Genomic DNA, 13,709 nt, shown 5'->3' on the forward strand with positions numbered 1-13,709 from the left:
AGTTACAACATCTGGGAACAGGAAGAGTTAAGTTTTTTGTGCTTGTTGCACTTGTGTAGAAAGCCGCCCCTTAAAAAAAAAAAAAAAAGAAAGAAAGAAAGAAAGCTGCCCCTTGTCCTTATTTGACCTATGTCTCTAGAATTAGAAATAATGTTGCAATTTCCTACCCCATTCAGGCATTTCTAATGCATCCTGGGAAAGGACATGTGTAATTGGCTAATTACTTTATAATCCAGGATGTCACTCAAATGTTGCAATACTAGGATCCACCCAAAAGAAAAAAATGATACAATGCCACACCCCAGATTTGTCTCTCTTGACTGGCTGGTTCCTATCTTGGAGTGTACTTCAATAAAATTTTGTTCAGCTTTACTTTTGTTTCTTTGCCCTGAGCTGGCATCAGGAATCCTGAGGGCTGAGCAAACTTCCTTTATGAACTCTCAAGGCATTTTTATTTCTGCTTCTATAAGTGAAGGATCTAGAAAGTACAGAGCTATTATCCTTAGCTAGAGAAAAAGCTTAGGATAAGAAAGACAGGAAGGGTGCTGGAGGTAATAATAAAAAAAGTTTCTTGTAAAATTCTGTATTTTTTCATTTAGGAGCTTCCTAGTTCATTTAAGGATTGAAGCTTCATTCACTGGTGCTCTAACACACAGAATTTTTTAAAGATTTATTTATTTATTCATGAGAGATAGAGAGAGAGGCAGAGACACAGGCAGAGGGAGAAGCAGGCTCCTCTCAGGGTGCCTGATGCAGGACTTGATCCCGGATCCCAGGATCATGACCTGAGCCGAAGGCAGGCACCCAACTGCTGAGCTACCCAGGCATCCCAAACACACAGGCTAATGCATGGTAAAAAACACATGACTTGAGAAATCAGCCAGGTTAAATGGACACTGTTAAGAGAATACCCAATGGGAGATATTATATATATTATAATATATACCTGTAATATATATGCTTTCCAGTATGGAATAATAAAATGTCAAGCAGTTCTGGGTATTCCCCATCCTGAATTTTTCAATATACTCATATGCTATTCTTTCATCTCCTTCAGTTCTACAGCTACATGTGAATAAGCTACTAACTTTAGATCTATATGAGAAATAAATATGAAAATCAAGAACTCACTGTTTATGTAGGTTTATCACATACAGCCAGTTCTGCTCACCCAAAATATGATAGAATAGAATAAACAAAATAAAATAGCCTACTGGGCACTTAGAATCTGTGCCAGTTTCCATGGCATTAAGCAGGTTTTTACAACCATTTAAAGTTTAGGAAGAGCTTGGTAGCATTCTGGCCCCAAGACTTCGACTCCTTTGATTTGCTATACAAGATTGCATTCTCAGTGCCAGGGTCAGCAGGAATTGGCTCAACACTGTAGTGCCATTCATTTTCAGAGGTACCTGATTTTGCAGGTGAGCAGTTCTATCTCCATAGACTCCTAACATCTTGATTACCCTGTAAGAGACAGCTATTCTGGGGTCTGATGAGCATCAGCATTGGGAGTCTTAACTCAGCATTTGGCTCTATATAACATTATTTCCTGATTCTGACATCAGCCATATGTCCAACCTTGGAAAAATTTTATTTTTGCCTGTAGGATTTCTTTCAATAAAAACAGAGCTAGAGGAATGTGGAGATGATGCTTGTAAATAGATCTTTAAAAATCATAAAAGCTGGGGATCCCTGGGTGGCGCAGTGGTTTAGCGCCTGCCTTTGGCCCAGGGCGCAATCCTGGAGACCCGGGATCGAATCCCACGTCGGGCTCCCAGTGCATGGAGTCTGCTTCTCCCTCTGCCTATGTCTCTGCCTCTCTCTCTCTCTGTGACTATCATAAATAAATAAAAAATTTAAAAAAAATAAAATAAATAAATAAATAAATAAAAATAAAAAAGATTAAAAGAAAAAATCATAAAAGCTATTGGTTTCTGAGAAAATAGGACTATGTCTAAGGCCTTAGCTGCTCAAATTTTTACTGGCAATACTTTTTAATAACAATTTACAAAAGTTCTATCTCCCCCATTCCTTGCATATAAATTTTTTTGAAAGCTGAGGAAAACTATCATCATTTTATCAAGAAAGATATCCTCCCCCCCAACACCGCCTCATCCATTTTGATTCTGTCAATGATACTCATCCTTACAAATGAAAGATACATAAATTATACATTACTATCATGCTTTGTGAAAGTTGTGAGAGAGATGGTTTGAATTGCTCATTTTTATTATTTTATTGATAAGAAAAAAGGAACAAAAATCAAGGTAGACTGTTGAGAGTTTTTAAATATTTGTTTCTTTAAATAATGGATCAAGTTTTTATAAAATGACAAAAGAATTAGACTTGCTGCCTGATCACAATGAATCAGCTCAAATGGTGAGTTTATGGAATTCAAATGGTATGCAATAATATATTCCCTATTACTATAAACTAGCATAATATGTTTGAATGGGTTCTGTAGTAGAAGCAGTGTTAAACAATTTGCTTCCAATTCTGGGTTTTTATAAATGAGCAAAAAAGGAAGACAAAAGAAAAAAATCAAGGAGTAAGAAATTTAAGGGGAAATGGCAAAAAGTATAATTAGAAAATTATCTTTAAAATATGATATAATATTTGTAAAATGAACAAACTGCCCTGCTGCTTCTGTGAAGCCCTCTCATCATATTTCAAACTGCAGTGATCTTGTCCTTCCCTGAGGTCACAGAAGCTATTTTTTGCACTAAAAATGTGAATGAACATATGATGTGATACTGAATTAAATTATTTTGGAAAGTCTAAGATATACCAGAACCTATAAACAATATTTTAGTCCATGTTTATTATTGTTCACAATTGTTTTATTTTTTTTAAGTCTTGATTTCCCTAAGGAAAGGGAGAATGCTTTCTACTTCTATACTTTGTACCACACCATGCTCATAATATTTCCTCAATACTACTGATTGAATACATTCATGGTCTGGTAGGTTATTTTATATGCATGAGTATGATCCTTTAGAAGTAGAGTTCAATGATATAGAACCTTTCCAGAGTGGGAAGTCCTTTCTTTGTTTTGCTACATAGGAGAAACTGTTTGATTCAAATTGATTTTATGAATGATGGCTCTGCATAAAGACAAGTCCTGTGCCAAAATCGGAAGTAACAGACGTTGCTTTTTTCCTCATTACCCAGGATTCTAGTCTTCTATAAAGGAAAGTTTAAACTCAGTAAATTTAAATCAACTTTGCTGGGTATGAGCTATCTGCATTTAGAGAACAAACCCATGATCTTCTATGTATGCTACTCCATAATGTTAGGACTTCTTATGTATTAACCATAGATAGGAGAGGATGCAAATGGATTGGTGATAGAAATCAATAGGTTCAATTAAAGGGAAAGCACATCCAGGTTTGCTGGCATAATTCTCCATTTTACAAAATTCCTACGAATACAAATTAGGCAGGTTTATTAAAATTTTTATTCATTCCCTATAGTAGATATGCAATCTCATTAGTCTTGACAAAGATCAAATATCTAAAAGCAAATCAGTACATTACTATTGTATGCTTCAATTTCCTTCATTTAAGATTCTCCATTACTACAGTTTAAACTTTCATTTTGTCAACTCTAAATCTATGCAAGATATGAAGAATGAGTAATTCTTTAATAAAGCAAAGTTTGTAGATTAATGGTAGTATGGTATCTAAAAGGAAGTATGCAGGATACTAGGAGTAAGGGCATTTCAGATTAAAGGGTCATTGGAGATAAAGATTTAAATAGAATAGCATGTGATTTTTCTTTTTAGATCTGGTGCCTCATCTACTTCCAGTTTTGAATGTGTGAAAAACAAAGGAAACTCTTCCTTGTAGTGATGGTTTGGGGTGGAGATAGGTACAAGTAACAATACTTAACCGATTGTGTGGGTGTGGTGGGAGGAATGGTTCTGAGTAGGAAACTCTGCCACTTAGAGGGTGGAAAAGATAATTACATATTCCTCTTTGTTACTACCATAATCTGCTGGGTCTACAAATCCCACCCTTTCCACTTCTGGCATCCTTTCACTGGCCCTTTGATCCCTTCTACTCTCTTCCCAGCACTCAATTTACCCCTAGTATCCAACCATCAGCTTCTAAAGGCTGTACACTTTGTTGGAGAATTAGTGGCTGATTATAACCTGATTTTTTGAAAAGATGCCATAATATTGGTAAACTCAGAATCTAAAGCAAAGATTGTCTTTTCTAATGTGGAGTTAAATGTCATCTTCAGCTCTTAAACACCAGAAAGTTGGAGAATTCAAGGATGGAGACTCCTGGAAAACTAACTTATTCTTTAATTGTGACATATACAAAATGATCTCTTATGAAACATCCACCATTTTAGAAAGCTTTCAGAATCAAATAAAATTATGATGGTTACCTCTAATAAGAAGGCTTGGTAATCAGGACCTCATCAGGAATAAAAGTTACATTAAGACGGGAGACCATTTCATTAAATACCAGAATAAAATGTCTTTGACAAGTAGTGTTTTACTTTTTTTCTAAAAGCTATTAGTAAAAGACTCTTAATATAAAGACTAAAAATACATTTAATTACATTAATATAGAAATGTTTATCTATATTGTGTGTTATTGGAGAATGGATTGTATGTATGCCTTCATTTCACAAATATTCATTGAATACATACTATATATGTAAGTACTATGGAGATGACAAAGATGGATTCTTATTCTGTGTAAAATAAATGTATAAGTAGAATTTAGGCTCCAAAAAAGTAATTTTTTTTTTTTTGGTCTGCTTTGTTCATTGTATCCCCAGCATCTAAAACAAGCGCTGGCAATCTTTAGCTTCTAAAGGGCCAGATAATAAATATTTTTAGCTTTGCTAGACACATATGGTCTCTATTGCATATTCTTGTTTTTATGATCCTTCAAAAATGGGTCATAAAATATAAAAGTACAAAAATACATTCTTATTTCTAGCCCTGTAGGCTAGATTTGGCCCACTAACTATAGTTTGCCAACCTCTAGTCTAGATCATTACCCAATAGTAGGAAGAGCATATTGAATATTTATTTAAAAATGAATGAATATATTCAATGAAGACTGTGTAAGCAGTAAAAGATAGCATGGTTGATGCCCTTGGAGAGCTAATAGATAAGGAAAGAAGACAACTGGACAGAAGTATATATAGTACTGATGACTGTCAAGGTTAGAAGACTCAGAGGAGGAAGGTTGGAATGACCAAAGAATATGACATTTGACCTAATCTTGGACAGGACTTTTAATGAAAAAGAGTTCAAATGAGTTCTAGGTGAAATTCAGCTTCAATGATTTGAATTAGGCGATTTTGAACTCATGGGTGAATATCTGTAGTTATTTCTAGATCTCTCAGGAACTATAAACCCAGAGTTATAGCACATGCTGAGTTTATAATTTTATTTCCTTCTAATTCACCATCTGCCAAAATACTATTAGATATCTAGAAACATTATGCTGAAAATCAAGGGAGCTACTTTTGTTTGACTAAGGATGATGAATCCAATGGTCTATTTTTGGTAACATACAAATGCCACTATTAATGCTATGAAGTGAACAAAGTATGGTAGCCACAACAAATCTTTGTCAGATTGGGTGTTAACTATAACTGAAGCAGTACATTCCATAAAATAAGAGACAATAGGCAGATATACAGAGTTATACCAACTGAACAATTCATTTCGAGGCTAATAAATAGGAAGGGCAGTAAAAAACCAGAGACCCTGTTACTGAAACCACATATATCTGTTACATACAAATATTTGATGTTTGTAATATGTTAGTGAAGGTGTGGAGTTGACTTTAAAGTGCTGTTAATGGGCAGCCCCGGTGGCTTAGCGGTTTAGCACCGCCTTCAGCCCAGGGTGTGATCCTGGAGACTGGGGATCGAGTCCCACGTCAGGCTTCCTCTCTCTCTCTCTCTCTCTCTCTCTGTATCCCTAATAAATAAATAAATAATATTAAAAAAAGTAAAGTGCTGTTTATTTGGGTTATAATGGTTGCAGGAGATTTTTTAAAAAGCCCACAACTTCCTGAAAAGATAAGTTTAGATGTTCTAGAATTGATGAGATGGGGGGAAAAAAAAACAAAAAAACAAAAAAAACCAGCCTGTTATATTATGCTCCAATGATCACTATGGCAGAATTGACCTTTCCTTCTTAAGTACTGCATACGTTCATTCTTTACATGACATCCAAATAGATTCAAAATGCAGTGAGGTTATTGGTTCCATTATTAAAAACTCCAGGATGCTCATTTATATAAATGAGGTTGTTTAATTCTTGATTTCCGGGCACCTGGATGGCTCAGTGGTTGAGTGTCTACCTTTGACTGAGGGTGTGATCCTGGGGTCCTGGGATCAAGTCCTGCATTGGGCTCCCTGCAGGGAGCCTGCTTCTCCCTCTGCCTATGTCTCTGTCTCTCTCTCTGTGTCTCTTATGAATAAATAAATAAAATCTTTTAAAAAATTCTTGATTTCCCTTAATCCAGGGCTAATCTGCACATTCTAAAATGCTTGTAATCCTACTCAAATGGTTCCTTGCATTCAATTCTTTGCTGATATTGCTTCTAAGTCTCAGTTGTTTCACCTTATATTAGTTGATGTTATTTCTCCCTTTTGAAAGTTACCATTGTCAGCAGCATGGCCTAACATACCTAGTGTCATGCCCCATAACGATGATGATTCCAAAGCAGACACAACACAGAAAAGAAAAAGTAGCATCAGCCATAGAAGTGGAGGACTGCTCTGCCATGGAGGTATCACAGACTGTTTAGTACTTTAATTGCAAAGTATAACTGCTGGACATTTAAACACATAATTGTCCGTCACTGTTTGAACTGATAAAGATGAATATTTTGTACCTGATTCCCTAGATTTCTAATTAGGAAAGACAAAACGTGAAAAGAGTCTCCTGGCATTTGACTAACTGAACCACATTTCTGACCTATGTTTATTATAGCGGTGTAGCTTCTACTGCCCTATGTTTACCACAGCCATGTGATACATTTTATACTACGTCAGTGTATCTATTAGCAATTCATTCTTAGAGACCCACATAACAATCTGGTTTAGGTTATGAGAAAGAATTTCATGGTTTCAAGCTCATCCTTTGGGAACACAAATCCCAGAGAAGCTTCAAATTAATGTATTTTTTCTATTATGAAATCTTTCTGTGTTTCAATAGAAATGCACTGAATTTTCATTTATTTTCTCTATTTTACCTAGCATTACTTCCTACACAGAAACTGACCAAGTAATAGTCAATTAGGTTGACTGATGTCATTGTGCATGTGAAAGAAACAGTAAGTGCAAAATCTCCTTCACAAAGGCAGCTGCGATGATCAATGACTTATTTATCACAGACATTCATATTGATGCTAAAAAAATGGATCCAGGATGCTTGCCTGGCAGCTAACTTACACAAAAAGAACATTTAAGATCCAATGAAAACATTATAATCTTCCTTTACCATTATACAAAAACACTTGTAAGGTGGCAGAAGGCAAGATAATCTATTTAGACAATATATACTTTCAAAAGAATCATTAGATTGAGATGGTCAACAATCAGGCTAGAAAGCCTAAAATTGTGACAGGCTATTTATTCCACATTTCATCAGAAAAGGGTCAAGACAAGAAAGCCCAAAAAGCCTAAGAAAGAAACATCTGGGAAGTAGGATGACACAGCATCTTCTTCATTCTGGTAAAATCTCCTCTATGTGGCTTAGCTAAGACATGAAGTGCTGTGATGATTTCATAGGTAATTATCAGAAATATTATCATAAACATACTCCCCATTTTCTAAGAATTTGAATATAAAATATGTTTAGTAATATATGTAGGCTAAATATAGTAGAAAAAAATTTTAATGGATCAAAAGGTACTTTGGGGTATTACATTGCCTCAGGGTCATCATTATGCATATCAGTCATCACTACTCTCTAGGTGTAGAAATGTGCTAGGTAATGGAGAGCTCTTCACTTTAATATGAAGATACCTATCATAGCTGACACTATTTTGAAAAAGAAAACTTTCAAAGCAGATTGAACATATATATTAGACCAAAGACATTTTAGTCTGTTTTCCATATAAATAAGTGCTAATGGATAATTATTTAAGTCTTCCTTTTTTGTGTGTGATTTTCTCATTCTTGTAATTGGGTTTCTCTTAATTTTTTCCTGGACTGTATTTACTCTCTATTTTCCTATATCCATGTTTTGCCCTCTCTTTCAATTTCTTTACTGGCCCCATGAGAATTCTATCCAGGGTTTCTTTCCTTGTTTGGGGAGTTCCACTTTTTCATAGACCCCGTGCCATTGTTTTCACCATTCAAGTAAAGGGAAGAATGGGAAGAGAGCTTAAAGACAAAGGTTTGTGTTTGTGCCATCTTGAAAGACTGGACTAAGAATCAAGAGGCTTGAGTTCTAGTCCCCACTGTCATTCATTTGCTGTATGATGTGTAGTAAAATACTTCACCTTCTTTGGGTCTAGATTTCACCTTCTGGAAAATGAGAGATTTATGCCAGATGATCTTTAAGAGCCTTTCTGGCTCTATCATTCCCCATCTATAATTTTGTCAGAAATTACACACAATGAAAGTTATGCAGGGAAGTTCAGATACACATAGACTTTTCCTATATACCTCAGTCTGTGATTAGATCTTTTTGGTTCATAATATGTCAACTTATTGTGAATTCCTTTGCTGTTGGCTCTTTGGAATTTTTATATGCAGTATATGATTTTTTGAAGAAAGGGACCATTTACTACTCCTTTAAATATCCCCAGTACTTAGAATAGTGCCGGGCACTTAGCAGATAATAACTGTTCCTTCTGCTTTGTGTTTCCCTCATCTTACAGCATTTTCTGTCCATTAATGTTTGTAATATAGAAGTTTATCACATTTAACTTAAACTATTTAATGCCTATGATTTCTGCCTACTTAGTTAGCAGTAATATCCAGTTCTTTGGAAGATGGTATTTTTCTACAAAATGGACGAGCTACATTATTTTCGGAAAGAGACAGACTCATAAGGGAATCAATGTTCACCTCCTAAATCACTAAAACTTACTGTGATAACTCTGTACTGGTATATTACTTGTGTTATAAGAATTTCAGTTCCTACTTGAAAGTGTGACTTTCAGAGTAAAAAGCTTAAAAACCTATGACTTTTGGAAATGCATTTGGAAAAGCACCTATCAACCTAATAAAAAGTTTTAATAATATGTTTCTGATGCTAAATTCCAAAAGTAAGCCTAAAGTTATAATAATTACTGTCACAGGGGTATCCACTCTCACCAATGTTATTTAACATAATACTAGAAGTCCTAGCCACAGAAAGCAGACAACAAAAAGAAATAAAAGGCATCCAAATTGGTAAGGAAGAAGTCAAACTTCCACTGTTTGCATATGACATGATACCCTATGTAGAAAACTTTAAAGATTCTACCAAAAAGCTGTTAGAACTGATAAAAAAAAATTAGAAAAGTGACAGGATAAAAAATCAACATACAGAAATCTGTTGCATTCCTATATATTAATAATGAAGCAGCAGAAAGGAAAATGAAGGAATCAATGCCATTCATAATTACACCAAAAACAATGAGATACCTAGGAAGAAGTCTAACCAAAGAGGTGAAAGACCTATAGTCTGAAAACCGTAGAACACTGATGAAGGAAATTGAAGAACAAAAGGAAATGGAAAAACATTCTACACTCATGCATTGGAACAACAAATATTGTTAAAATGTCTGTACTGCTCAAAGCAAACTTCATATTTAATGCAATCTCTATCAAAATACCAACAACAATTTTCACAGAGCTAGAACAAACAACCTTAAATTTTGTATGGAACCCTAATAGTCAAAGCGACCTTGAAAAAGAAAAGCAAAACTGGAGGCATCACAGTTCCAGACTTTAAGTTACATTACAAAGCTGCAGAGATCAAGACAGTATAGTACTGGCACAAAAAGAGACACAAATATCAATAGAACAGAATAGCAAACCCAGAAATGAACCAACAACTAGATGGTGAATTAATCTTCAACAAAGCAGAAAACAATATACAATGGAAAAAAGACAGTTTCTTCAACAAATGGGGTTGGGGAAACTGGACAGCAACATGCAAAAGAATGAAACTACGCCTTTCCAGCATTGATGACCTCCCCATGAGAACATGCCCCTTGCGAAGGACCTCCTGTACCCGTCCTTGGAAGAGGAGAAGAGGAAGCACAAGAAGAAGTGCCTGGTGCAGAGCCTCAACTCCTACTTCATGGATGTGAAGTACCTGGGATGCTACAAAATCACCACGGTCTTCAGCCATGCATAGACGGTAGTTCTGTGTGTCGGCTGTTCCATCGTCCTCTGCCAGCACACAGGAGGAAAAGCAAGGCTTACAGAAGGATGCTCCTTCAGGTGGAAGCAGCACTAAAAGCTCACTGAATCAAGATGAGTGGGACACTATCCCAATAAACAGATTTTGGGGGAAAAAAAGAATGAAACTGGAACACTTTCTTATACAACACACAAAAATAAATTCAAAATGGATGAAAGACCCAAATGTGACATAGGAAGCCATCAAAATCCTAGAGGAGAACACAGGCAGTAAGCTCTCTGAAATTAGCCATAGAAACTTCTTTCTAGATATGTCTCCTGAAGAAAGGGAAACAAAAGCAAAAATAAACTATTGGGACTTCATCATAAAGCTTCTGCACAGTGAGGGAAACAATCAATAAAACTAAAAGGCAACATATGGAATAGGAGAAGATATTGCTTTTTTTTTTTTTTTTTTGAAACTGCTTTTTCTTTATTTAGGCCTTAGGAAGAAAATTAACTTTGGTCACATATTACCTTAAAAAAAAATCCAGTTTTACATATTCCTAAATAGATAGGACCAAATGATCAGAGAAATAATTTCTTCTGTAAAAATTGGCCAGATTTTATCAAAAACCTAACATACAATGTAATTCAAATTATATAAAGACTGCTTGGGATCATAACATTCCAAATGTATGACAGTTGCAACTCCATCCTAACAGGTGTGAAAGTATTTGCTCTCATGTTGCTTTGGTCCAAAAGAGTAGAGCTGATCAGTAAGAATAAACTAAGTACCTAATTTTTTGCAAACAATTTAGTTATTGGCAGCAGAAATATGCATGATGAATAGTTCTACTACAGCAAAGTATAATAACTGAATATATTTCATGAACACATCACAGTATCAGATAAACTTATAAGAGAAAAATATGAAGGAACAAAAAAGATGAAACAGCTACCACAAAAGAGTCTCCTCCATAACTATCTGAAGGGTAAAAAGGTGAGATTAGAATTTGATGATGCTAATATGAAAGGAAATTGAGTATCTGATAAAGGGTTAGTATATAAAACATAGAAAGAACTTATAAAACTCAACATCCCCTAACTGAATAATCCAAATAAAAAATGGGCAGAAGACATGAATAGACATTTTCCCAAAGACATACAGATGGCCAACAGATACATGAAAAGATGCTCAACATCACTGATTGTCAAGGAAATACAAATCAAAACTGCAATGCGATACACCTCACACCTGTCAGAATGGCTAAAATTAATACAAGAACAACAGTTGTTGACGAGGATGTGGAGAAGGTGAAACCATCCTGCACTCTTGATGAGAATGCAAACTGCTATAGCCACTGTGGAAAACAGTATGGTGATTTATCAGAAAGTTAAAAATACAACTACCCTATGATCCAGCAATTACACCCTACTAAGTAGTTACCTAAAGAATACTAAAATACTAATTTAAAGGGATACATGCACTCTGATGTTTATGGCAGCTTTATCTACAATAGCCACAGTATGGAAACAGCCCAAGTGTCCATCAATTGATGAATGGATAAAGAATAGGTGAGATACACACACACACACTCACACACACACACACACACACACACACATATATAGTGGAATATTACTCAGCCATAAAAAGAATGAAATGTTGCCATTTACAAAGACATGGATAGAGCTAAAAAGTATTATGCTAAGTGAAATAAGTCAGTTAGAGAAAGATAAATACCATAAAATTTTACTCATATGTGGAATTTGAGAAACAAAACCAATGATTATAGAAGAAAAAAGGAGAGATGCAAACCAAGAAACACACTCATAACTATAGAGAACAAAGTGAGTGTTGCTGAAGGGTATGTGGGTGGGGATGGGTTAAAGAGGCGCTGAGGATTAAGGAGTGTGCTTGTGATGAGCACCGAGTGTTTCATGGAAATACTGAATCACTATACTACACGTCTGTAACTATTATTACACTATACATTAACTAACTGGAATTTAAATTAAAACTTTAAAAAAGTAAGGGAAAAACTTACTCTTGCAACTTATACTTATCATCAATAATGGAATTTTAAGAGAATTCTATTTAAAAAGTTCTCAGATTCATACTTTGATCTTGTAAAAATAGGAAAAGAAATTCTGTAGACCAGTTACAGATCTCAAAATAAAATACTGGTATTTGTTTAGACCACTTTGCTTAAGAAATATGCTTTGTTTGCATCTTAAAGTTTACATTTCTAACATTTAATGATGATTAATTGTAAAGGACACATGTAAGGCTATAATGCAGCTAAATGATGCATTTGTAATTCATGTGAAACAACATAATTAGTTCTCTAAGGATTCATCAATATATTATTCTACTAAACAGAATAATTGAAAGTCCCACTTGAGTTTTAAATGCAATACGAAGCCTTCATTTTAAGCATGGCTTCCTCTGTGTAATATTCTCATAATTATTTTCCAGCAACAAGAAATACTAGTTTATTTTTAATCTGTTAGCTCCTCATGCTGCAAAGAAAGCAACTTCATGAATTCATTTATTTTAATACAAAAGTGACATATTTTGGAAGGTATGCTTAAAATTTTAAGAAGAAGAAGAAGAAATGATTAAAGTAAAAAAAAAATTGTTCTAAGAGGTAAAAAGTTAAAATTAAATAATTATTTTTAAAGCCCACATTTACTAAAAGCCATTACTCTATACCCTCCAAAATACCTCTATCACAACAATATAAAAAAATAGAAATCAGCTTTAAGTACAAAATTTGACTCATAAAAATAAGTGACTTTCAATATGTAACAACATTTTAGTATATATTAAGAAAAAAGGCCATATTCTTCCTTTTGAAACATATCCCTACGTACAAGACAAACTCCTTAACAGATATTTGTTTTTAAAAATAATATCAGTGTATGTTGGCTAAACTTTTAGATATGAGTTAAGTCATGTAAGTTACACATCTCATTAAAGTTCTGCTTTTCCTTGCAACTACTGTCTGCTAATTTTCTCTAGAAACTCTAAAACTTGAAGAATACATAGTATTTTTGAAAAGAGCCTGAATGAGATTATTCAATGCCTTTTCCTTTGAGACTCCAGGTAATTTGATTTTAAGCCACTAGTCTCAGTTTATTTAGAAATTCCATGACCCCAAAGAATAGTATTTATCTTTTTACAGCAGCCAGTCAATGTGCCTCACTTTATAGAAGGAGAATCCAAATTAGCAGGCATGAAGCCAGTCACTTAAGTACCACCAAAGAACTGATGAGACTTTCATTCTTGATGCTGGATTTGGGTAGGGTGCTTAGTGGGGGAGTATATGCTAAATTAGTTTTGGACAACAGAAGCCTATAGTATATCCTGCACATTTGCT

General features: G+C 34.6%; 1 protein-coding gene and 1 pseudogene across 5 annotated transcripts in view; one reads left to right on the top strand and one right to left on the bottom strand.

Moving 5' to 3' along the window:
- The window catches only part of DIAPH2 (diaphanous related formin 2), a 1,055,757-nt gene that overhangs the window by 93,773 nt on the left and 948,275 nt on the right, over positions 1-13,709 (bottom strand). The gene's annotated exons all lie outside the window — the stretch shown is intronic.
- LOC144308760 (small ribosomal subunit protein eS27-like pseudogene) lies at positions 10,176-10,487 on the top strand (annotated as a pseudogene).

Source organism: Canis aureus, chromosome X, assembly GCF_053574225.1.
Source record: "Canis aureus isolate CA01 chromosome X, VMU_Caureus_v.1.0, whole genome shotgun sequence".
NCBI lineage: Eukaryota > Metazoa > Chordata > Mammalia > Carnivora > Canidae > Canis > Canis aureus.